Below are 25,392 nucleotides of genomic sequence, written 5' to 3'. Positions count from 1 at the left end.
CTTTAGCTAACTTAAATAAATTAGCTTGTTGGGCACAAAAGCAAATGAATTTAACCTCTAGCATGTTATCAGGATTATTAGAAGACATGGATAGTATGCGTCATAATATTTTTGCAGAATCTAGCAGCCATTGATTTTTTGTTCTTAGTGCATGGACATGGATGTGAAGATTTTGAAGGTATGTGTTGCATGAATGTTTCTGATCACTCTAAGTCGATACGCTATCAGTTGGCAGAGTTAAGATGCAACATGCATGCAATACACGTGGAAAGCAGGTTAACAGACTGGTTGAAATCCTTGGGGGTCACAGGCTGGCTAAAAGATTTGATAGTTTATGGGTTGGTATTATTGATGGGTTTGCTGTTGACACTGATGATTTTGGGGTATATTTTAAAATGCTTTGTGAAAGCTATGGAATGTATGATGAAAGTGGGTCTGGATTGTTCAAAACAAAAAGGGGGATTTGTTGGATACCTGGAGTATCAGGGGCACTTAGTGAACAATCCAGACCGAATGGAATTGTTATGTTTGTGAGCAGCAGGCCTCCAGGACATCACTGAAGCCGCTTGTGAGAAAGTACTGAAGCCACCTGTGAGAAAATAATGAGGCCGCCTGTGAGAAAGTAATGAAGCTTCCTGTGAGAAAGTAAATGAAGCAACCTTGAGAAGAAGGAAAACAGCTGGCATACATGACTGGGGGCTGAATGTGAAGCAGGGTGCAGGTGGAGTGAACAGTGCGCGTGAACAAAGAGACTTAAGGAATCACATTTTAGCTAAGAGCGCGTGCATGATATAGTTAGCCAATTAGTAGAGAGCTTGCGCATGATACGGAATTAGAAGGGCTATATTAACCGGGATGTATCAACAATAAATTGGCATTTGCTTGATCACATTGGTCGTTAGCAGTGTCCGTGACTTCCACGTCAGCATTATTGTAGGTTTCCTCTTAGTAAACTGCAGCATAAGGCAATATGTGACTGGCTGACCGTGGCCTCCGTTCCCTCTTCCCGCCCCACCCCCACACCCTGTCCCGCTCAGGGGGCGGGGGAAGGTAGTAGAGATAATGTTAAGCTCAGGAAGAGGGAGGGGTGGGGGGAGGTTATCTCATTCTCTGTCTCATTATCCTGCTAGTTTTAGTAATAAATGCATAGTTTTCCCCAAAAAAAAAAGGGAAATGGGAGGAAAATCTGCAAAAAAAAAGTTAGCAAAAGCAATGTATGTGCTCAGTTTTCTAAAATCAATGGACTGACAATTCTTCCCCAATACAGAAACATTTTGGATCATCTACTGTACATGAGGCCATCCGAGGGAAAGCTCCGGTGATGGTTAAGAATCTGGAAACAGGTAACTGGGAAGGACCGTTCCCTCTTATAACGTGGGGGAAAGGATATGCTTGTGTCTCTGCAGGAACAGTAAACAAGTGGATCCCTGCACGATGGGTACGACCAGTGCTCCAAGCTGCCTTGCGTTCATCGGAGTGTTAACAAGCTGTGTGGCAGCTCCGTGGACATCAGTCACGGAAAGAACAAACGTGTGGGTAACTATGGCTAATGCCACAGGACAGGACACCATTTGTCTGTCTGTATCGTCTGCAAATAACCCTTTCAGAACATGCTTGGGCAATCTGCCAGATAACGGTAGGATGGCAACTCTGTGTAAAAACAACAGCAGCCGCGAGTGCTGAGTGCTGAACTACAAGAGATGGAACTTTTGGGATCAGTAAAGATGGACTTGTGTCTATTTTTTTAACTATTCAAGAGCTAATGTTTCTAGAGAGGTAATGAATGTAAATACTTTAAAACCTATACATTGCAACGATACAACATGGTATAGTCATGCAAGCACTAACACATCAAAATCCAGACAGCATAAAAGACCTAAACGAAGTACACATAGCTTTGAATCTGATTGCCAAGATAATACAGAGTTTTGGAAACCAAGTGAAATTATTGCTGCTGCAATCTTTGCACCTGGTGTGGCAAGTGCCCAGGCATTAGCTACGCTAATGGGCTGTTGGCTTGCTAAGCAAACAAACGCAACTGCATTGGCACTATCAACGCTGCTAACTGATGTAGATTCTATATGCTACGCTACTTTACAAAACAGAACCGCTGTTAGCCTGCAGAGCACATATTTGACAGGCCTTGTTGTATGCACTGGCCAAGCATGCAGCAACACCTAGTCAGTACTCTTTCACTGAATCTGCTGAGGGGATAAACAGAGGTGGCTCGGAGCGGAGGAGAGAGAAGGGACTCAGAGCACAACAGGGGACACCCTGAAGGTGCTGCACCTGCCTCCCTTCTCTGCTCTGACCCTGTGTTCTGGTTTTGTTAGTGAGGGGGGGCCTAAGGTGGTAGCTTCTGTAGGAAACTGCTAGAAGTCGCTCCCCTTTGTTCAGTGGACTCGGCCGGGCCTAGGGCGGACCTGCTGCTGGCCAAGGCCGAGCCAATTGGTAGCAGAATGTCCCGTGATAACGCCTCTGCGATAACGTATTTAAGTAGGGGAAAACAGGAAAAAGAGGAGGAGAAGATGTGAAGCAGCTGAGCGGGGGGCAGAGAGGGGGAGGCGCGAGCCTCATGGGCCTTGCAGGCCTCACCCTCTGGCCTCCCGCCGGGCAGCCGACTGGGCCCAACTCGGCCCGGCCCGGCTGCAAGAAGTGGAGAGGAGATGAGAAGTGAATAAGATGTAAAAAGGATCCTGAGAGACGTCTGCCAGCCTGTTGTGAGGAACGGCTGCAGACGCCAAGGTCAGTGAAGAAGGAGGGGGAGGAGTAATATGGCTCCTGGCCAAGATTCCTCTGCAACTCGTGGTGAAGACCATGGTGGAGCGGATTGTCCCCCTGCAGCCCATGGAGGTCCACGGAGGGGCAGAGATCCACCTGCAGCCCGTGGAGGACCCCACGCCAGAGCAGGTGGAGGCCTGAAGGAGGCTGTGGCCCGTGGAGGGCCCGCTGGGACAGCTGTTCTAGAGGGACTGCACCCCGTGGAAGAGATGACCCACGCCGGAGCAGTTTCACGAAGGACTGTGGCGTAGGGGAGGGACCCCACGCTGGAGCAGAGGAGGAATGCGAGGAGTTCTTCCTCTGATGATGACACAGCGGCGTAAAACAACGCATGATGAACTGACCGCGACCCCCATTCCCTTTTCCCCCCCCGTGCCGCTCGGGAGGGGAAGGTAGTAGAGATAATGTTAAGCCCGGGAAGAGGGAGGGGTGGGGGGAGGTTATCTTGTTCCCTGTCTCATTCTCCTGCTAATTTTAGAAATAAATGAATAGTTTTCCCCAAGTCGAGTCTGTTTTGCCTGTGACGGTAACTTTAAGGATTTCTGCCCGTCCTTATCTCAAATCTTGAGCTGTTTTTTCTTATATCATCTCCTCCTATTCTCTTGGAGGGTGGGGGGAGCGAGAGACAGACTGCGTAGTCTGGTCCTGATCAGGGCTGAACTACGACACCCTGCTAATCATCATCCTCTTGCTCAGTGGTGTCTTTCGCGTAGTCGGGTTGGTAACAGAATAGGTCAGCAATAGATTTTTTATTATTAGCACAAAATCATGGTTGTCAGGATTTTGATGGGCTTTTCTGCATGAATCTGTCTGATCATTCGGAATCTATTCACAAAAGAATTCAAAACCTGCAAAAAGGAGTACAAAAACTGCAACAGAGTGATGATTTTGATATATTCAGAAATCTTTTTGGAGGATTGATTTAAGCCTATTACAAATAGTTGTAGGATGTTTATTCATTCTCTTTATATATGTATTTTGATCTGTATTCCATGTGTGTTGAAATGTGTGCAGACTTTAATAGATAAAGCGTTGGAACAAGCCTCTTCTCATAAACAAAGAAGGGGAAGATGTGGGTATTTCTCGAGCCAGTATGGTGTCAGTGAAAGCAAACTGACCTTGGGAGAGGGATTCAATCATGCTCCTTGGAAGAAAGCCATGGAATGAGAAGGGAAGCTTTAAGTTACAAGACATTGTTAGTAGAATTTATGGCTTGTTTCAACAGAGGCCTGGAAAAAAAAATTAAATTAGTCACTGGCCTTGTAGATAAGAAAGTCAATGGAGTTGTTATGTCTATAATGGTAGAAGAATGCTATAGTAGAAAATCATTAGAAGGTAGTGAAATTTAGTTTTGCTTAAGTAATCATGAATATGTATAACATGTGGTCAGTAATTATATTGACTAAGCTTCTGTGTGGCATAACTGGGTGGTTGCTATCCTTGGCTAAAATCGGAATTGAGATATTAGGTATCTTAGTAAGCATAATCATTAACTTTTCGTCTTTGATTCACCTGCCTACAAAAATGATACAGAAAATACTACATCGGATATTGATAGTAGAAAAACAAAAAGGGGGAAATGTGGGAACAGAGAGTGCAGCACAGCTGTCTGATATTGAAGAATTTGAGCTATGTCCTTGAACACCACTTGCTCAATAACAAAAAACAGCAATTAGAACAAGATAAGTAAATACCAAAGGCAAAATAGTAAAGACAACTAAAAATCTATAACCAATCCAAATGAAGTTTAAGGCGCGTGAACAGTACCAATTGAATTAGATGATTAAGCGTGTGCATTTCGCGTGTAACTTAGAAAAGATATAAAAGACTGATGCTGACGGACAATAAAGGTCTCCGGAACACCATCCATGGAGTCCGTGCCTTTACTGCAACAGGTGTTGGCAATGAGTACTGCTGAACTGCAGAGAAATACAGGATGCTTCTGCTGTTTCCTTTCTGCAGAATACATTTGCTTTTCTAAGAGTTCTTTTAAGGCATTTTCTGTAAATATAAACTGTATGATGTAAATTGATTGTTTGCTAGTCTGATCACTTGCTAGAAATAACTTATTTTTGCTGAATCAGGAATAATTGTCTGACAAGGGCACATTTAAAGTTGCAAGCAATAGTGAAAGAGGTTTTTTTTTTAAATCATGAAAGTTGAAATAGTTTGTATTGTATATAGAGATCCATGCAGATTGGCACATGCATCCATGTAACCTTAAATTAATGTTTATTTGTCTTAACAGACAATAGAGCTGAAATATTCCATGTTGAGTTCAGAAGTCATCCTATTACGTTCAGGGGGAAATTGCTCAGTCCAAAACCACAGAATTAATCCCAAAGTCATAAATTGTATCCTTCTAATGACAATCCTAATTGGAAAGAATAAGCTATATTATACTATGTTTTAATTCTTGGGGTTTTTTAGTAGTTAAATTCTAGCAGACAGTCTTAAAATATCTCAGTAGTGTATTTCTCCATGGAATAACTTGAATGGGAAATGGCATGGAACTGTGCAATGAAGTGAACTCAAGCCTTGCCAAAGACAAGATTGTTAGTTCATGACAACTGCAAACATTTGTAGCTTTGTAGCACCTTTGTTCTAAAGTGAACTTCAACTGTCTTAATTATCTCTGTGTTACCGAAATCCGGAATAAAACTCCTTAACAGCAATGAGAAGCCTTTTGTGCTGAGGTGTTCACTGGGAACGGCTTTGCATCAATAACAGAGTTTGTTATTGTTATTGCATATCCAGCCAATCTTCTTCCGTTTCTCATGAAGCTGCTTCCATCAGTACATATCTCGAATTCTGGGTCAGGTATGTTCACTCTTCTTTTACTTCTGCTGGAATAAACTTGTTTGATGGTCTGTAGACAGTCATGACTTAGAACTTCTTCTTCTATTGAACTTAAAAAGATGGCAGGATTTATTGTAGTTGTTTTTGATTTGACATCATCTTGTTCCAACAGGACAATTTGATGTTTGAACATCCTGCTTGGGGATAACCAGTGTCCTCCTTTCTGTTCCAGACCAGAAAGTACTATATGCGGTACATAAACTGTTCTTGGCTGTCCCGTTGTCAGCTTACAAGCTTCTTAAATCAGGAGGACAGTTGCTGCTACAGCTCATAGACAACCTGGTCATCCTTGGCTAACATTGTCCAATTGTTTGGAGAAATAACCAACCGGTCTTCTTCATTCTCCATTTTTCTGAGAAAGGATTCTTCTGAGAGCCAAGTGTTGTCTTTCATGAACAAACAGTTCAAAGTGTTTGGTTTAATCAGGCAACCCTAGAGCAGGAGTGGACATCAGAGCTACCTTTACATTCTGGAATGCCTTTCGAGCTTCAGGTTCTCACACAAGGGGTCCCTCCTTCAATTCCTTTAATCCACAGGTGACACCAGCCAGCCATTCCCAGAAATGTTCGCAGCTCCTTAGCTCCTTTTGGCTCCGGCATTTGGCAAATTGCCTCTTTTCTCTCATTTCCAAGTTGTCTTTGTCCCTGTGTGATTTCAAATCCCAAATACATGACAGTCTCTTTTCCAATCTGTGCTTTCTTCTTGGAAAATCTGTTATCACTTTGGCCCAAGAAATTTAGCAGGTTAGTAGTCAAGTTGAAATATTCTTCTCTGGTTTCTGTGGCTATTAAAATGTCATCTACATATTGCAACACCAGCCTTTCAGGATAAATTATTTTGCATGTTTCTAATTCCTTAGCCAATTGATTTCCACAGATCATTGGGCTATTTTTAAATCCTTGAGGTAACACTGTCCAGGTGAGCTGAGTCTTCTGCCCAGTTGTGGGATTTTCCAGTTCAAAGGCAAAATATGCCTGACTATTTTTGTCAAGGGGAATACAGAAAAAGGCATCCTATAAGTTCAATACAGTGAACCACTTGTGATTTTCTTTTAAAGCTGTCAACAAGGTATATGGGTTTGCCACTAAGGGGTGAATATCTCAAACTATTAAATTTATTGCTATTAAAATCTTGTACTAACCTATATTCCTCACTTTCTGGCTTTTTCACAGGTAAAAAGGGAGTACTGAATAATGATTCACATTCGACTAATAGTCGATATTTTTTAAAAAACTTTCAATTATTTTCTCAAGGCCTCTTCTAGCTTCTAATTTTAAAGGGTACTGGTTTTGTCTTACCAGTTTGGTGCTTTCCTTTAGAAAAATCCTTACCAGTTCTGCTGCTTTTGAATGTCTGGGAACTTCGCCAGCCCACACCAAAGGGTTACTGCATTGTCCACTTCTTGGGGGATTTCATATGGCTCTGAAGTTGTCTGTAACATAAAAATTCTTGCCTCTCTGGCTTTTGATTAGGGTATATTTAATTGAATTTCACAGTTTTAAAAATTAATTTGTGCTTTCAATTTGCTCAATAAATCTCTCCCCGATAAGGCAACAGGACACTGTGGTATATATAAAAATTGGCCAATTCCCCATTGTTTACCCACCTTAAAGTTAAGGATTGAAAGAAAAATTTATTTTCAGCTTTCCCTGTGGCACCAATTTTGTCTACATGCTTTTTACTCAATTTTCTTCTACAAGTACTTAAAACTGAATAGGTAGCTCCAGTATCAAAATAGAAAATCCATGGTTTGGGTCCCCAGCTGGATTGTAACCAGGGGTTCTGCTGGGGAATTCTCCCCCAGTCCTCTTTGCACCTCTGACAAAGGCATCTGCTCTGCTGCCAGTTTTTTGTTTCTTTTTCAGAATAAGGACATTCATTTTTCCAATGCCACCATTCTTCACACTTTGCACACTGATTTTCCCAGTCTCTCTCCTATTGCAGTTATTTTATCCATTCCTCTACCACACCCCGATCTCATACCCAGTTTGTTCCCCTACTGCTTATCAAAGTGGTGGGGGGGGGCAAGGCTTGAGCCGCTCCTTGTTCTATCTGGTCTTGTCGGCTTCCAGTTCTCCCTGCAATAGGACTGAAACCCTCATAATTCAACTGTCCCACTCTACAGCTCCCACCAGGGGTTCGGTGTTCTGTCCCCTTTTTCTACTGTTTCATTTGTTAAACCTGTATCAACACTTAGAGACAACACATAAAGATAACAGAGAAATTTAACACATGAATTCTATGTCTTCCTCTTCAGTTCCACATTTTAAACACCACTTTCTATACTACAGGCGAAACAAGATCATTTCAACCTTTTTCCTTTTTCTTTTTTTTTTTTTTTTAATGCCAAAACCATCGGATCCTTGGGGACATATCCGCAATCTTTCTGCCACTCGGGATGATTTCCCAAAGTCAAGAACAAATCAACAAAGGGGACCACACTTCAGTTTCCTTCCCTTCTACAAGATAACATCAACTGTAAAATATTGCATCATTTTTTTTCCTAGTCATTGGGTCTCCCCTTATATCCTCCCAATGATTAAGAACACATCCCAGTGGAGACTTCATTAATATTTCCCCTCCCATTGAGGTAGACATAGAAGATATGTGTTTTCCCATATTTTACAAAATAGTTTTTGGTACCAAAAAGACAATAACACTGTTCTACAGACAAAGTCAATCCCGTCACCAAGAAAAGTTTAAAACCCCAAATGCAATACTGTATAACATTCAAGTCCCGTACACCGCAACACATGCATACAGACTTCAAAAAAAACAGCGTTGAAGCAACAATTACCAGCTTGTAAATCACTTATAAAACACCCTGGGGCCCCTTTCCAAGCTACGTACAAATCTTACCATTACTTCCCATACTCTTGCTCTTAAACAATTTAGACTAAATGCCAAATACCAGATAAATGCAAATGACAATTGTCCCAAATGCACAAAACAAACAAATGCAAATAACAATTGTCCCAAATACACAAATGTCCAACCCAGCAATAGCTTTCGCTTATGACTTAAGGGCAGATGCCTAGGCTTCCAGAACAGACGGGTACCCTCTAAGCCCCAACCCTGCGAAGCTTTTGCCGAAGCTTTCGCCGCGCCTTACGGGCAGGCTATCCAGACCAGACAGATTTCAAAGAAGTGCCTTACCCTTTTCTCCAGGGAACGTTGCAAGGAGCTTTGTGAGTCGAGAGTGATGGGTCTCCCCGAGAATTCCTCGGTGCCGGCTGGAGTTCGATCAACACTCGATCTCGTTCAGTCTCACTCGCAAGGTCCCATCTGGGTCGCCAAAACTGTTTACCGAAATCTGGAATAAAACTCCTTAACAGCAATGAGAAGTTAAGAAGCAGGCACTCCTTTATTGCAGCGCTGGGCGCACGGGGGATCACTCCACCTAGCATGCACACCTGTTCGATCAACAGCACAGGTTAAATACACATTAATTATACATATTCACTAAATTTCTGAGAAATATTATACATAAACATCAACTTCCCAAGAAATCATTATAATATTCCCCACCCACTTGCGCATGCTCAGTCTTTTGAGTCGAGGGTCTTTTGGTGGTCTTGGTGGTCGTCAGAACGCCCCCTCCTCGAATTCGCTGCTCAAACTCCTCCTTGAAATCTCCATATATGGTCTTGAGCAGAAGGTCGTGTTGTCCTTGAGTTTTCTGGCTCCAAAATGATGGCTCAGGGCCTATTTTTACAGGTGGTGTTTGGGACCTACCATTGTTCTACCACTCCTCCTAACTACCCCAGACATGCTAGACTAACTTCTAACAAACGAGATATTGTAATAGCTCTAAGATTCCCATTCCCTCTAAGGACAAACAGATTTCATATAAAATTTAACCTATGTGACTACAGTTCTACAGTTAGCAAGAATCACCTCATATTGATATTTAATTTTCAACATTTATGTCATGTAACATCTGCAGCTGGTGGATTGACTGGCAGAATCTGCAGTTATTTCTATTTGCCTCAGCTGTCTGACATGTAAGATCTGGACACATGCACACAGCTCATGCAGATCAACTAGTCTGCAAACAAGCAGCACATCTGACATTTGAGTTACCTCTCACACCCAAGCAGTTGCCCTGCATACAAGCCTGTCTTCCAGGAGGTACCAGACCTTCTGTGTACTCACTAGACCACTGACAAGAGCTTGATCTCCCAAGACAAGGGCAGCAATAAAAGTAGTTTGTCAGGAATCAGTCATGCTTACCAACAACTCTAAAAAGCCCCTTTTCTGTGGCTTTGCAAGTGTCTTCACAAAAGGTGGGACTTGCTGTGCACATTCTGCTGTGCCCATGAACAGTGACCTATTTGGGAAACCCCAGAGAGACTGCAGCCACCCTGTATGAGTTTGAGGCAGCTTACTATGTGCTATCTGGGAAACCAGAGTAGAGACATTAGCTAGTGTGCAAAAAATCTACTCTGCACTATCTGCTCTGCAGAGAGAAGCTCCAGTGCCAAAACCAATTTCCTCAAAATCCATATGTAGCTGCTGCCAAATGAAGAACCACCTAAAATCTGTAATTGATCTAGTTTTTCACACTGATGCACTCCAGGCAATTAAAGTTCTACTATTCAGCAAGCTTAGAAACATTTCTTGACCAGTCTGACACATTCAGCACCTTTGAGCCTAGAAACTCAATAGTCTTGCATGCACCTACCCTAACCTAGGCATGATGTGAACACAGCAGAAAATCAGAGTCAGCATAAAACATAGACAGAAAGAGGTGGGACAGAGATTCACTTTCAGCCAAAGGCTCAGTGGTTAGAGTGCTCAGGCAGGAACCTGGCTCCAGATTTCTTCTCTGAACCTGGGAAATACAAATGTCAAATCCACATTTTCCACAGCAGATAGATACCTTTTCTGCCAACCCAGAGACTCAAGTGCCCCCACTGCTCCCTGGAATTTCATTTTTCTGTGGCAAGTGGAAGAGTTTCATTGGAAGAGATTAAACCTGATCTCTCCATTTCTCTCCACTAAACAGTCCCCCCATCCTCTACTCAAAACACATTCCTGCAACAATAAGAGAGGTAAGTCTGATGCCTGTCAATCAGAAGAGCTAGAACCTGGATGTTTAGCACCTGAGTGAAAGCCCTACCTAGTTACAGGGGGAATGGTTGATGTTATCTCCTCTTCTGGAGGTGTTTTTATTAAAAAACAAAACAAAACCCATAAAAACCAAAAACAAAGAGCTGGATTCCTTTTCTGAAGAAGACTGTAGGCATCTAATTTGGAGGATGGGAATCCCAAGGCAATTCCAAGTGAAGGGAGGCTCTTTCCCCGCAACCAAGTACAAGTTAACTATGACCTGAAGAAAAGTGGCATTCAGTTTTCCTAGAGGATGTGATAAACTGTGAACTGTTTGTTCATCAAACCTTGTCAGAACAATGGAAATTTACATAAAGTATGCAAGGTCGGCCACAGGCATCCCGCTATGTAAACACAGCATGCAGGACTGTGAAAGGGGGGGGGGGGCTCATGAAGACGAAGGGTATAAAACCAGTAACTTTCTAACCATATAGTTTGAAGAAGCAATTAGTGGGAGGGGGAAGTCTGTTTTCATGAGGAGTGAGAAACAGTCTCACATTATCTCAAGGGAGTGATTAAGAGGAGCAAGGATTCGAAAATAGGATGGCATCCATCACATAAATCTTGCTCAAGGAAAACAGGTGGTTAACAAGGACATGAATCGGCTCAGACTGATAAGGACACTGCCAACTTGTAGGATCAGCACATGCCAGGCAAAGGTGAAAAGTACACCATGAAGAAGACCTATGGCCTTCCTCCCAAAAGACCCCCGAAGACCCTCGCCCACAATTCCTGGGAGAATTTGCGCAAGCGCGAAGGACTGATAAGCTAATTAACATACGGAGCGAGAGTAGGCGGGCTTAGGTAATGAATATGTATAAGCGTCAACAAAATATTCATTGTTTTACTGTATAAGAATGGGACGGTTTGCTACCTCGGTGCGCGCCTTTGGCGGAGCAGGAGACTCCCCGGCCGCCCAGCGCTGTTTTGCTTACTGGTCGCTTGCTTTAATAAACCAAATTTTTAATTGGCCAATCTCTGTCATTTAATTAGACAAAGAGGACAGATAAACTATAACAGAGGATTTTAGCCCCAAGTCACTTATTGTAAAGGCACATCACATGTTTCTACTGTGTTAGAGATATTCAAGCTATCTCCAGAAGAAGCAAGTTTACACAGACAAGCACTGGGGAGACAAATTCATCAAGATTCCTGAAATAGCCCAGAAGCACCAGGGCTTTCAGACCAATTTGCCTTGTCTGAATGTCACCCTGGGACTGCTATTCTGCCCCCGATTGAGGATGGCTGATACTCAGGAACTTAAGTGAGCTTTTTGTAATTAAGTTATATTCTCCTCCGAGAATGAGCACGCTCTTGAACCCTAATTGGATACTGGAACTAAAAGCAGTGGCATACATTTATCAGAACAATAGAAACTCAGGATGATAGTTAACACTGCATAGTTACCACAAGCTGGTAATTTACCTGTGCAAATGGCCAATTAGCTAACTATGTGATGGCACAAACTGCTGGAGAGGTACCTATATCTTCCTTCATCTTCACTAGAGAGGAGCTTTTCCGTGTTTCAAGCAACTCTGGTGGATGGTCATTATTTTCCACCAGCTGAAAATGAAGGGACTGGGACATAAGGCAGATGTAGGAAGTTGATTTTCTATGAAAATAGTCATATATATTGTGTGTATGACCTGTTTTGTCACAAATGAGCATGTGATGAAACCTTCCCCTTTACTGTCTTACCTTCTTCAGGTATTTTTGCTTATTATTACATTAATTTTTGTAAGAGGATAGAATCATAGAATCATAGAATAGTTAGAGTTGGAAGGGACATTCAACGGTCATCTAGTCCAACCCCCCTGCAAGGAGCAGGGACATCCCCAACTAGATCAGGTTGCTCAGAGCCTCATCCAGCCTGGCCTTGAACGATTCCAGGGATGGGGCATCCACCACCTCTCTGGGCAACCTGTGCCAGTGCTCTACAACTCTCATTGTAAAAAATTTTTTTCTAATATCTAATCTAAACCTACCTCCTTCTAATTTAAACCCATTACCCCTTGTTCTATCACAACAGGCCCTACTGAACAGCCTTTCCCCATCTTTCCTGTAGGCCCCCTTGAGGTATTGGAAGACCGCTATCAGGTCTCCCCGGAGCCTCCTCTTCTCCAGGCTGAACAGCCCCAACTCTCTCAGCCTGTCCTCATAGGAGAGGTGCTCCAGCCCTCTGATCATCTTTGTGGCCCTCCTCTGGACCCTTTCCAACTGGTCCATGTCCTTCTTGTGTTGGGGGCTCCAGAACTGGACACAGTACTCCAGGTGGGGTCTCACCAGGGCAGAGTAGAGGGACAGAATCACCTCCCTCGACCTGCTGGCCACGCTCCTCTTGATGCAGCCCAGGATGCGGTAGGATACAGAGGCCTTCATTGTCAATCACCATTTAATGGTGAGCTGAAGAGGAGATTTAGAAGAATAAAAGACTAATCAGAATAATAAAATTGTCAAATATATATCCTAGCAGGAACCCTGCCTAACAATTTAATTCTCATATGAAAATATAAACTACTAACCTTGAGAGAAAGAACAGTAGAGTCATAAACTTAACATAATGAGATACTTTCAGGATGCTCTAGCAGGAGCTAAGATAAGTTAGATGGGAACATCCTGAGGGGGTACAGACACACTGGCTGAAACCAAGATAAAGGGGCTTGAGGAGTTTAGGAGCAACTGATAGGATGCACAGACACAGTGGCTGAAACCAAGATAAAGGGACTTAAGAAGTTTAGAACCAACTGATAGGGTGGAATAACCAAGGAAATTGGGAACCAGCAAAGATAAGTCATCAAGAAACCACCCTGGCAGCAAGAACAAAGCAGGACAAAGGTCTGAATCCACGCAGCTGGACACAGTGATAAGGAGGAGAGAACGAACACCAGAGAGACTATGACTCCTGAGAACAGACACGAGATGGACACAGAGACCGGGGAATAACCTGTCGTGGGAGGAAAACTTATGATAATGATTTCTCAGAAACCTAATTAATATGTAACCAAGTCCTTGGGAATTCTATGAATATGGATGTCTATGATGCATAAATACTGTACCTGTTCCTTAACACGTTGCACACTGTTGTGGTTTTGTTAGTGAGGGGGGGCCTAAGGTGGTAGCTTCTGTAGGAAACTGCTAGAAGTCGCTCCCCTTTGTTCAGTGGACTCGGCAGGGCCTAGGGCGGCCCCACTGCCGGCCAAGGCCGAGCCAATTGGTAGCAGAATGTCCCGTGATAACGCCTCTGCGATAACGTATTTAAGAAGGGGAAAACAGAAAAAAAAGAGAGAGAAGAGAAGATGTGAAGAAGCTGAGTGGGGGGGCAGAGGCGCAGAGGGGGAGGTGCAGGCCTCATGGGCCTTGCAGGCCTCACCCTCTGGCCTCTCGCCAGGCAGCCGACTGGGCCCGACTCGGTCCGGCCCAGCTGCAAGAAGTGGAAAGGAGATGAGGAGTAAATAAGATGTAAAAAAAGATCCTGAGAGACATCTACCAGCCTGTTGTGAGGAACAGCTGCAGACGCCAAGGTCAGTTCAAAAGGAGGGGGAGGAGTAATGCGGTTCCTGGCCAAGATTCCCCTGCAGCCTGTGGTGATGACCATGGTGGAGCAGGTTGTCCCCCTGCAGCCCATGGAGGTCCATGGAGGAGCAGAGATCCACTTGGAGCCCGTGAAGGACCCCGTACCGGGGGAGGTGGATGCCTGAAGGCAGCTGTGGCCTGTGGAGGGCCTGCTGGGGCAGCTGTTCTGAAGGGACTGCACCTCGTGGAAGAGATGACCCACGCCAGAGCAGTTCCACGAAGGACTGTGGCATATGGGTGGGACCCCACGATGGAGCAGGGGAGGAATGTGAGGAGTTCTTCCCCCGACCATGAAGCAGTGGCGTGAAACAACGTATGATGAACTGACCGTGACCCCCATTCCCTCTTCCCCCCTGTGCCGCTCTGGGGGGGAAGGTGGTAGAGATAATGTTGAGCTTGGGAAGAGGGAGGGGTGGGAGGAGGTTATCTTGTTCTCTGTTTCATTATCCTGCTGTTTGTAGTAATAAATGAATAGTTTTCCCCAAGTCGAGTCTGTTTTGCCCGTGACGGTAACTTTAAGGATTTCTCCCTGTCCTTATCTCAAACCTCGAGCCATTTTTCCTTATATCATCTCCCCCTGTTCTCTCGGAGGGTGGGGGGAGTGAGAGAAAGACTGCGTAGTCTGGTCCCGATCGGGGCTGAACTATGACACACACGTTTGGAGGAGCAATCCCCCGTGTGCCCGGTGCTGTAATAAAGAATACCTGGTTAATAGTTACATGGACTATTAAGTTTCTTTTATTTTAGTTTTTTCGGCTTCAGAACCCACATCAGCTGAAGCACAAAATCCTCACTGCTGTGCAAAGCTGCTTCCAGTGGATACCTCAGCACAAAAGGCTGAATTGATAGCCCTCATAAAATCCCTAAAATGGACAGAAGGTAAAAGAGTGAATATATGGACTGATTCAAAGTATGCTTTTGGAGTAGTACATGCCCATGGAGCCATATGGAAAGAAAGAGGAATGCTGACAGCACAAGGAACATCCATTCAACACCAAGAAGAAATTCTGCAATTGCTCCAAAGTGGTGGCTCAGGACCTATCCCCACAGCTGTTGTTTGAGGCCTACCTTTGTTCTACCACCTTTCTTAACTACCTCAGACATGTTAGGCTGACTTCTAACAAACAAGATGTTGTAACACTTCTATGACTCCCCGTTCCCTCTAAGGACAAATAGATTTCATATAAAATTTAATCTATGTGACTACAGTTCTATAGTTAGCAAGAATCACCTCATATTGATATTTAATTAAAAAAAATCATATTATTCTAAAATTATATTGATTAAACATTTTATGTCATGTCATGTAGCACTGGTGCTTTATGTAATCACATTTTTAGTGGCTTTTAGGTCCATACTTCAGTATTCATGTGATATACTGGACAATAGTTTTGTGTTGTGTGACTAGCCATAATGCAAAGGTCTATGCTTCATGAAAAAGATGAGGTTTTGATACATGATTGAAAGTGCCTTACCCTTTTCTCCAGGGAACGTTGCAAGGAGCTTTGTGAGTCGAGAGTGATGGGTCTCCCGAGAATTCCTCGGTGCCGGCTGGAGTTCAATCAACACTCGATCTCGTTCAGTCTCACTCGCAAGGTCCCATCTGGGTCGCCAAAACTGTTACTGAATCAATTGATGCGTGGCAGCCGACAATTTCTGTTCACGGGACCCGGGTAAGAAAATTGACTGTTGAATAATACTCAGGCGGATGAGAAAGCAGGGCTGATAGTGTGTGACTGAGACGCAGAATTGTCTGCAAAGTGAGTGTAGAGTCCTTCTAACCACGTTTCTGTCCCTCTGTGAGGAGATCGGCCGGTGAAGGGACGAAATGGAAGAATTTTTGTTTGAATGGTGCCCTGCGGGAATATGGGGAATAAGTCCAGATGAGAAAGGGGGAGAGGGACCAAGGAGTCCTCTCCAAGCATACCTCCCGACAGTCCTCTGGGGATGGTGCTCAGACACTGGGGGCAGGAGGGAATGTCCTGCACCCGGGGAAGGTTAGGAAGCTGTTCATGAATCGTGAGACGAGATCTTACGTAGAACAGCGTATACCAGGTTGCTAGCACCTCACTGATATACTTTTGGGTAAATTTTCATGTACGGTTTGGGAATACTTCGGTATTCATTTGGGAGCATTTCAATGGTCATTTGAGCTCTCTTCGGTTCTGACGTTGGAAATTGTACTCTTGGATTTCACAATTTCAATAATATAAAAGATACTGAAACACTGTTGAAGATCTGTATGTATGTGTGAGTGAGTGAGACGTGCAATTACGCACAAAGCAAGTGCGGAGTCTGGATCTGTGATTCTGTTATTTCGTGAGGAAAACAGCTGCAGAAGGAAAAAGCAAGAGCATATATATATATATATATTTTGTTTGTGTTTGTGGAGCATTGTTGTAAAGTAACTCCTGGTTGCATAATATAATGGGTGGTCAACAGAGAGGGGGAATTTTGAAAAGAGCCCATTAGGATGTATCCTGGCACATTGGAAAGATATTGGGAGTCCACTGGGAGGGAACGTAGATAAGAGAACGTCAATCAAACATTATAATCAGTGATGGCTGTTATATAAATTGGATGGTGTCGTAGTTCAGCCCTGATCAGGACCAGACTACGCAGTCTCTCTCCCGCTCCCCCCACCCTCCGAGAGAACAGGGGGAGATGATATAAGAAAAACGGCTCAAGGTTTGAGATAAGGACGGGGAGAAATCCTTAAAGTTACCGTCACGGGCAAAACAGACTCGACTTGGGGAAAACTATTCATTTATTTTCTAAAATTAGCAGGAGAATGAGACAGGGAACAAGATAACCTCCCCCCACCCCTCCCTCTTCCCGGGCTTAACATTATCTCTACTACCTTCCCCTCCCGAGCGGCACGGTGGGGGAAAAGGGAATGGGGGTCGCGGTCAGTTCATCACGCGTTGTTTTACGCCGCTGTATCATCGTCAGGGGAAGAACTCCTCGCATTCCTCCTCTGCTCCAGCGTGGGGTCCCTCCCACGGGCCACAGTCCTTCGTGAAACTGCTCCGGCGTGGGTCATCTCTTCCACGGGGTGCAGTCCCTCTAGAACAGCTGCCCCAGCGGGCCCTCCACGGGCCACAGCCTCCTTCAGGCCTCCACCTGCTCTGGCGTGGGGTCCTCCACGAGCTGCAGGTGGATCTCTGCCCCTCCGTGGACCTCCATGGGCTGCAGGGGGACAACCCGCTCCACCATGGTCTTCACCACGAGTTGCAGAGGAATCTTGGCCAGGAGCCATATTACTCCTCCCCCTCCTTCTGAACTGACCTTGGCGTCTGCAGCCGTTCCTCACAACAGGCTGGCAGACGCCTCTCAGGATCCTTTTTACATCTTATTCACTTCTCATCTCCTCTCCACTTCTTGCAGCCGGGCCGGGCCGAGTTGGGCCCAGTCGGCTGCCCGGCGGGAGGCCAGAGGGTGAGGCCTGCAAGGCCCATGAGGCTCGCGCCTCCCCCTCTCTGCCCCCCGCTCAGCTGCTTCACATCTTCTCCTCTCTTTTTCCTGTTTTCCCCTACTTAAATACGTTATCGCAGAGGCGTTATCACGGAACATTCTGCTACCAATTGGCTCGGCCTTGGCCAGCAGTGGGTCCGCCCTAGGCCCGGCCGAGTCCACTGAACAAAGGGGAGCAACTTCTAGCAGTTTCCTACAGAAGCTACCACCTTAGGCCCCCCCTCACTAACAAAACCAGAACATTCCACCCCTCGCCTCTGCGAATTACGTATTTAAGTATTATAAGTAAAATACACACACATCAACAGAAGAAAATAGAATTCCCCGCACCAAAATCAAAATAATATCCTCACAACACCAACAGTGGGTAGACAATTAACAAACAATTCACCACTTATCCCTTCACCACAATCAGAACATAAATTCCCCATAATCATTTTGCTCTTTTGTCAAGTTCAATCCCTGTTTTGCCCATTACTGCTCCCAATTAAACTCAATCCTTATCTCAAATTCCTCGAGCCCCACGTTGGGCGCCAAAATAACTGTCGTAGTTCAGCCCTGATCAGGACCAGACTACGCAGTCTCTCTCCCGCTCCCCCCACCCTCCGAGAGAACAGGGGGAGATGATATAAGAAAAACGGCTCAAGGTTTGAGATAAGGACGGGGAGAAATCCTTAAAGTTACCGTCACGGGCAAAACAGACTCGACTTGGGGAAAACTATTCATTTATTTTCTAAAATTAGCAGGAGAATGAGACAGGGAACAAGATAACCTCCCCCCACCCCTCCCTCTTCCCGGGCTTAACATTATCTCTACTACCTTCCCCTCCCGAGCGGCACGGTGGGGGAAAAGGGAATGGGGGTCGCGGTCAGTTCATCACGCGTTGTTTTACGCCGCTGTATCATCGTCAGGGGAAGAACTCCTCGCATTCCTCCTCTGCTCCAGCGTGGGGTCCCTCCCACGGGCCACAGTCCTTCGTGAAACTGCTCCGGCGTGGGTCATCTCTTCCACGGGGTGCAGTCCCTCTAGAACAGCTGCCCCAGCGGGCCCTCCACGGGCCACAGCCTCCTTCAGGCCTCCACCTGCTCTGGCGTGGGGTCCTCCACGAGCTGCAGGTGGATCTCTGCCCCTCCGTGGACCTCCATGGGCTGCAGGGGGACAACCCGCTCCACCATGGTCTTCACCACGAGTTGCAGAGGAATCTTGGCCAGGAGCCATATTACTCCTCCCCCTCCTTCTGAACTGACCTTGGCGTCTGCAGCCGTTCCTCACAACAGGCTGGCAGACGCCTCTCAGGATCCTTTTTACATCTTATTCACTTCTCATCTCCTCTCCACTTCTTGCAGCCGGGCCGGGCCGAGTTGGGCCCAGTCGGCTGCCCGGCGGGAGGCCAGAGGGTGAGGCCTGCAAGGCCCATGAGGCTCGCGCCTCCCCCTCTCTGCCCCCCGCTCAGCTGCTTCACATCTTCTCCTCTCTTTTTCCTGTTTTCCCCTACTTAAATACGTTATCGCAGAGGCGTTATCACGGGACATTCTGCTACCAATTGGCTCGGCCTTGGCCAGCAGTGGGTCCGCCCTAGGCCCGGCCGAGTCCACTGAACAAAGGGGAGCAACTTCTAGCAGTTTCCTACAGAAGCTACCACCTTAGGCCCCCCCTCACTAACAAAACCAGAACATTCCACCCCTCGCCTCTGCGAATTACGTATTTAAGTATTATAAGTAAAATACACACACATCAACAGAAGAAAATAGAATTCCCCGCACCAAAATCAAAATAATATCCTCACAACACCAACAGTGGGTAGACAATTAACAAACAATTCACCACTTATCCCTTCACCACAATCAGAACATAAATTCCCCATAATCATTTTGCTCTTTTGTCAAGTTCAATCCCTGTTTTGCCCATTACTGCTCCCAATTAAACTCAATCCTTATCTCAAATTCCTCGAGCCCCACGTTGGGCGCCAAAATAACTGTCGTAGTTCAGCCCTGATCAGGACCAGACTACGCAGTCTCTCTCCCGCTCCCCCCACCCTCCGAGAGAACAGGGGGAGATGATATAAGAAAAACGGCTCAAGGTTTGAGATAAGGACGGGGAGAAATCCTTAAAGTTACCGTCACGGGCAAAACAGACTCGACTTGGGGAAAACTATTCATTTATTTTCTAAAATTAGCAGGAGAATGAGACAGGGAACAAGATAACCTCCCCCCACCCCTCCCTCTTCCCGGGCTTAACATTATCTCTACTACCTTCCCCTCCCGAGCGGCACGGTGGGGGAAAAGGGAATGGGGGTCGCGGTCAGTTCATCACGCGTTGTTTTACGCCGCTGTATCATCGTCAGGGGAAGAACTCCTCGCATTCCTCCTCTGCTCCAGCGTGGGGTCCCTCCCACGGGCCACAGTCCTTCGTGAAACTGCTCCGGCGTGGGTCATCTCTTCCACGGGGTGCAGTCCCTCTAGAACAGCTGCCCCAGCGGGCCCTCCACGGGCCACAGCCTCCTTCAGGCCTCCACCTGCTCTGGCGTGGGGTCCTCCACGAGCTGCAGGTGGATCTCTGCCCCTCCGTGGACCTCCATGGGCTGCAGGGGGACAACCCGCTCCACCATGGTCTTCACCACGAGTTGCAGAGGAATCTTGGCCAGGAGCCATATTACTCCTCCCCCTCCTTCTGAACTGACCTTGGCGTCTGCAGCCGTTCCTCACAACAGGCTGGCAGACGCCTCTCAGGATCCTTTTTACATCTTATTCACTTCTCATCTCCTCTCCACTTCTTGCAGCCGGGCCGGGCCGAGTTGGGCCCAGTCGGCTGCCCGGCGGGAGGCCAGAGGGTGAGGCCTGCAAGGCCCATGAGGCTCGCGCCTCCCCCTCTCTGCCCCCCGCTCAGCTGCTTCACATCTTCTCCTCTCTTTTTCCTGTTTTCCCCTACTTAAATACGTTATCGCAGAGGCGTTATCACGGGACATTCTGCTACCAATTGGCTCGGCCTTGGCCAGCAGTGGGTCCGCCCTAGGCCCGGCCGAGTCCACTGAACAAAGGGGAGCAACTTCTAGCAGTTTCCTACAGAAGCTACCACCTTAGGCCCCCCCTCACTAACAAAACCAGAACAGATGGTAAGGAAAAAATGGCCGAATAATGGAACTTTGAATTATAATATTTTATTACAATATTTAATAATGATGCTGAAGACATGATAAATGGGATGAGGTGGCATATGCTTGCTGACGCGGAAGTCACGGACACTGCTCATGACCAATATGATCAAGCAAATGCCAATTTATTGTTGATACATCCCGGTTAATATAGCCCTTCTAATTCCGTATCATGTGCAAGCTCTCTACTAATTGGCTAACTATATCATGCACGCGCTCTTAGCTAAAATGTGATTCCTTAAGTCTCTTTGTTCACACGCACTGTTCACTCCACCTGCACCCTGCTTCATGTTCAGCCCCCAGTCACGTATGCCAGCTGTTTTCCTTCTTCTCAAGGTTGCTTCATTTACTTTCTCACAGGAAGCTTCATTACTTTCTCACAAGCGGCTTCAGTGATGTCCTTGAGGCCTGCTGCTCACAAACATAACAATTCCATTCGGTCTGGATTGTTCACTAAGTGCTCCTGGTACTCCAGGTATCCAACAAATCCCCCTTTTTGTTTTGAACAATCCAGACCCACTTTCATCATACATTCCATAGCTTTCACAAAGCATTTTAAAATATACCCCAAAATCATCAGTGTCAACAGCAAACCCGTCAATAATACCAACCCATAAACTATCAAATCTTTTAGCCAGCCTGTGACCCCCAAGGATTTCAACCAGTCTGTTAACCTGCTTTCCACGTGTATTGCATGCATGTTGCATCTTAACTCTGCCAACTGATAGCGTATCGACTTAGAGTGATCAGAAACATTCATGCAACACATACCTTCAAAATCTTCACATCCATGTCCATGCGCTAAGAACAAAAAATCAATGGCTGCTAGATTCTGCAAAAATAACATGACACATACTATCCATGTCTTCGAATAATCCTGATAACATGCTAGAGGTTAAATTCATTTGCTTTTGTGCCCAACAAGCTAATTTATTTAAGTTAGCTAAAGTTTTTGCAGTTGCTGCCCAAGGAACAAATAAAGATAATGCTATCCGCTCAGCTGTACCCAACAGGGTTAAATTGCCGTCACAATGGGGAGTCAATACTTTTAGCGATCTTCTTGCTCGAGTATGATTCTGTAATGTTCTCATAGATGGAGCAAACATTATCAATTTTCCAAAATAACACGGTCCTCCTATGGCCCTTTTTGGTACTCCTGACCTTATTTTACTACAGTATCAACTAGGTTCATGTAGGCCTCTACTGAATCTTTTTTTTTTTATGAGCCAGATTGTCTGTATTAAGTTGTTAATCATTTTTTGCAAGCATGGTATGTTAATGATTATGCCTAGTATGATGCCTAGTATCACAATTCCGATTTTAACCAAGGACAGCAACCACCCAGTTATGCCACACACAAACTTAGCCAATAAAATTACTGATCACACGTTATATATATTCATGATTATGAAGCAAAGCTAAGTTTCACTACCTTCTAGTAATTTTCTACTATAACATTCTTCTACTATTATAGATATAACAACTACAGTAACTTTCTTATCTACAAGAGCACTGACTAGTTTTTTGCAGGCCTCTGTTGATACAAGCCATAAATTCTGCTAACAGTGTTTTGGATCTTAAAGCTTCCCTTCTCATTCCATGGCTTTCTTCCTGAGAGCATGATTGCATTCCTCCCCCAAGATCGGTGTGCTTTCACTGACACCATACTGGCTCAGCGAAATACCCACATCTCCCCCTTCTTTGTTTATGAGAAGAGGCTTGTTTCAACGCTTTATCTATTAAAGTCTGCACACATTTTAAGACACAGAATACAGATCAAAATACATATATAAAGGAATGAATAAGCATCCTACAGCTATTAGTAACAAGCTTATATCAAGTCACCAAAAGATTTCTGAATATATCAAAACCATCACTTTGTTGCTGTTTTTGTACTCCTTTTTGCAAGTTTTGAATACTTTTGTGAATAGATTCCGAATGATCAGACAGATTCATGCAGCAAAGCCCATCAAAATCCTGACAACCATGATTTTGTGCTAATAATAAAAAATCTATTGATGATCTATTCTGTTACTAACCCAACTACGCCAAAGACACCGCCGAGCAAGAGGATGATTATCAGCCGGGTCAGAGCAGAGAAGGGAGGCAGGCGCAGCACCTTCAGGGCGTCCCCTGTTGTAAATAAAGTGTGCTCTGGGTCCCTTCTCTCTCCTCCGCTCCGAGCCACCTCTGTTTATACCCTCAGCAGATTCCGTGAAAGAGTACTGACTAGGTGTTGCTGCATGCGTGGCCAGCGCATGCAACAAAGGCCTGTCAAATATGTGCTCTGCAGGCTAACAGCGGTTCTGTTTTGTAAAGTAGCGTAGTATATAGAATCTACATCACTTAACAGGGTTGATAGTGCTGATGCAGTTGTATTTATTTGCTTAGCAAGGCAACAGTCCAATTTATTTAGCGTAGTTAACGCCTAGGCACTTGCCACACCAGGTGTAAAGACTGAAGCAGCAATAATTTTACTTAGTTTTCAAAACTCTGTATTATCTTGGCAATCAGATTCAATGCTATGTATGCTTCGTTTAGGTCTTTTATGCTGTCTGGATTTTGATATGTTAGTGCTCGCATGATTATGTCATGCTGTGTCGTTGCAATGTATAGATCTTAAAGCATTTACAATCACTACCCCTCTAGAAACATTAGCTCTTGAATAGTTAAAAAAAAAGAAAATAGACAGAAGTCCATCTTTACTGATCCCAAAAAGTTCCATCTCTTGTAGTTTTAGCACTCAGCACTCGTGGTTGCTGCTGTTTTACACAGAGTTGCCGTCCTACCGGTATCTGGCAGGTCAACCAAACGTTCTGAAAGGCTTACCCGCAGATGATACAGACAGGGATCCACTAGTTTACTGCTCCTGTAAAGACATAAGCGTATCCCTTCCCCCATGTTATAAGAGGGAACGGTCCTTCCACTTATACAAAGCTTGACTCAGACAGGAGTATCTGTTAACCATGTCAGGGGCGGGGGGGTGGGGGCGCCTAGCGGCAGCCGTGGCCCCGGGCATATAGGAGGAAAGAAAACTAAAACCCGAGGTTTAAGACAAGAATAGGGAGGGATCCTTAAAGCCACCGTTACAGGCAAAACAGACCATCACTAAAACCAAAGCAGGAAAAGGAAAAAGGGAACAAGACAACCTCCCCCCACCCCTCCCTCTTCCCTGCCCCCGGAGTGGGACGGGGGTGGGGGGGGGGGGGGGGCGGGAATAGGGAATGGGGGTTACAGACAGTTAATCACGCACCGCTTTATTGATATCAATGGTTTAACTGCTGCACCTACAGCAGCAGTCATGACTGTAGCCTTTTCTTGTTCTAACATTCGCTTGGCAGCTTCCAGCAGTTGCCCTGTACTAGATCCTTTTGGCAGCACACTAAGGGCTCTCTTAGGTTTTTCATTAGCATTATTAAAGGCAAGCATATCTAAGAACTTTGCTTTCATGTCATCATCCAGATCAGGGTGAGCCATAATTGCAGTGTGCAACCGATCAATAAATTTCCCATGTGGTTCTGTGGGACCTTGCCTTACTGATGTAAAGGCAGGTCCGGACTTTTCATCCTGCACCCTAGCAAGCGCTCTATAAGCCAAATCTTGGCCCAGTTGTAACACTTCGGTAGCAAATTGTGCTTGCCAATCAGATCGTGTGTAGGGTCCCGCTCCCATCAGCATTTGAGTTTGCACCCTGAATAATGGATCACCATGCTGTCGAGGTGTTGCAGCTGCCCTATCACAAGCAGTCTGCCAGTACTGAAAGAACTGCAGCTGCTGTGATGGTAGCAAAAGCATCTGGACAATCATTCTAATATCATAAGGAGCTAACAACTGTGACAAAAAAATATGCTGCAACACAGACTGAGTATATGATGATTTTAGCCCATACTGAGTAACTGCACTTTTAGCTTCCTTCAATATTTTCCAGTCTAATGCTTGCCACACATTTCTCCCAGTATTATCAGTCACAACTGGAAATGCCATGGGCAAAGGCTCTTCTTCTATCAAAGCATCTCGAATCACCTCTTTCCACCGCGCTATTGGATTCAAATCCCCGGCCCCTCCCGACGGCGTCCCTTGCAAAGGTGCAAAAAGACTGATCTCACCCGATGCTCCGTTTGGAACAAATAGGTTGGACGCTGGCAGGTCTCGATGTGGCACAGGCGAAGGAGTTGACAAGTTTCCCAGCGACGCTTCTAGGTGAACTTCTAGGGCTTCCAGCCTTTTTAGCGTCTCTTGCAGCTGTGCGTTCTTCAAGCTAGATGAATGTTCATCCCCTTCTTACTCATGCCATGGTGGTGGGGAAGAAGGTGGTAATGGGGGATAAACCGGAGCTGTTGGCGCCGGCGAAACCCAAGAACAGCATGCTAGTAGCGGAGGTGGACCCGCCGGCTGGAGTTAAAGCCGCGAAAGCAGACGCGACGACTGAACGTTGAGCTTTC

General features: G+C 45.4%; 2 long non-coding RNA genes across 2 annotated transcripts in view; both read left to right on the top strand.

Annotated features, from left to right (window-relative positions):
• The window catches only part of LOC147596770 (uncharacterized), a 556,670-nt gene that overhangs the window by 324,925 nt on the left and 206,353 nt on the right, over positions 1-25,392 (top strand). The gene's annotated exons all lie outside the window — the stretch shown is intronic.
• Positions 16,045-16,860, top strand: LOC147596771 (uncharacterized). The gene is made up of 2 exons (XR_015261367.1): positions 16,045-16,427; positions 16,731-16,860. It is a non-coding gene; the product is annotated as an uncharacterized LOC147596771 (long non-coding RNA).

The sequence above is a fragment of the Chlamydotis macqueenii genome, chromosome W (assembly GCF_036417535.1).
Source record: "Chlamydotis macqueenii isolate bChlMac1 chromosome W, bChlMac1.mat, whole genome shotgun sequence".
Taxonomy (NCBI): Eukaryota; Metazoa; Chordata; class Aves; order Otidiformes; family Otididae; genus Chlamydotis; species Chlamydotis macqueenii.
Note: the sequence above shows the minus strand (reverse complement) of the source record. Positions and strands in the feature narration are given on the sequence as shown.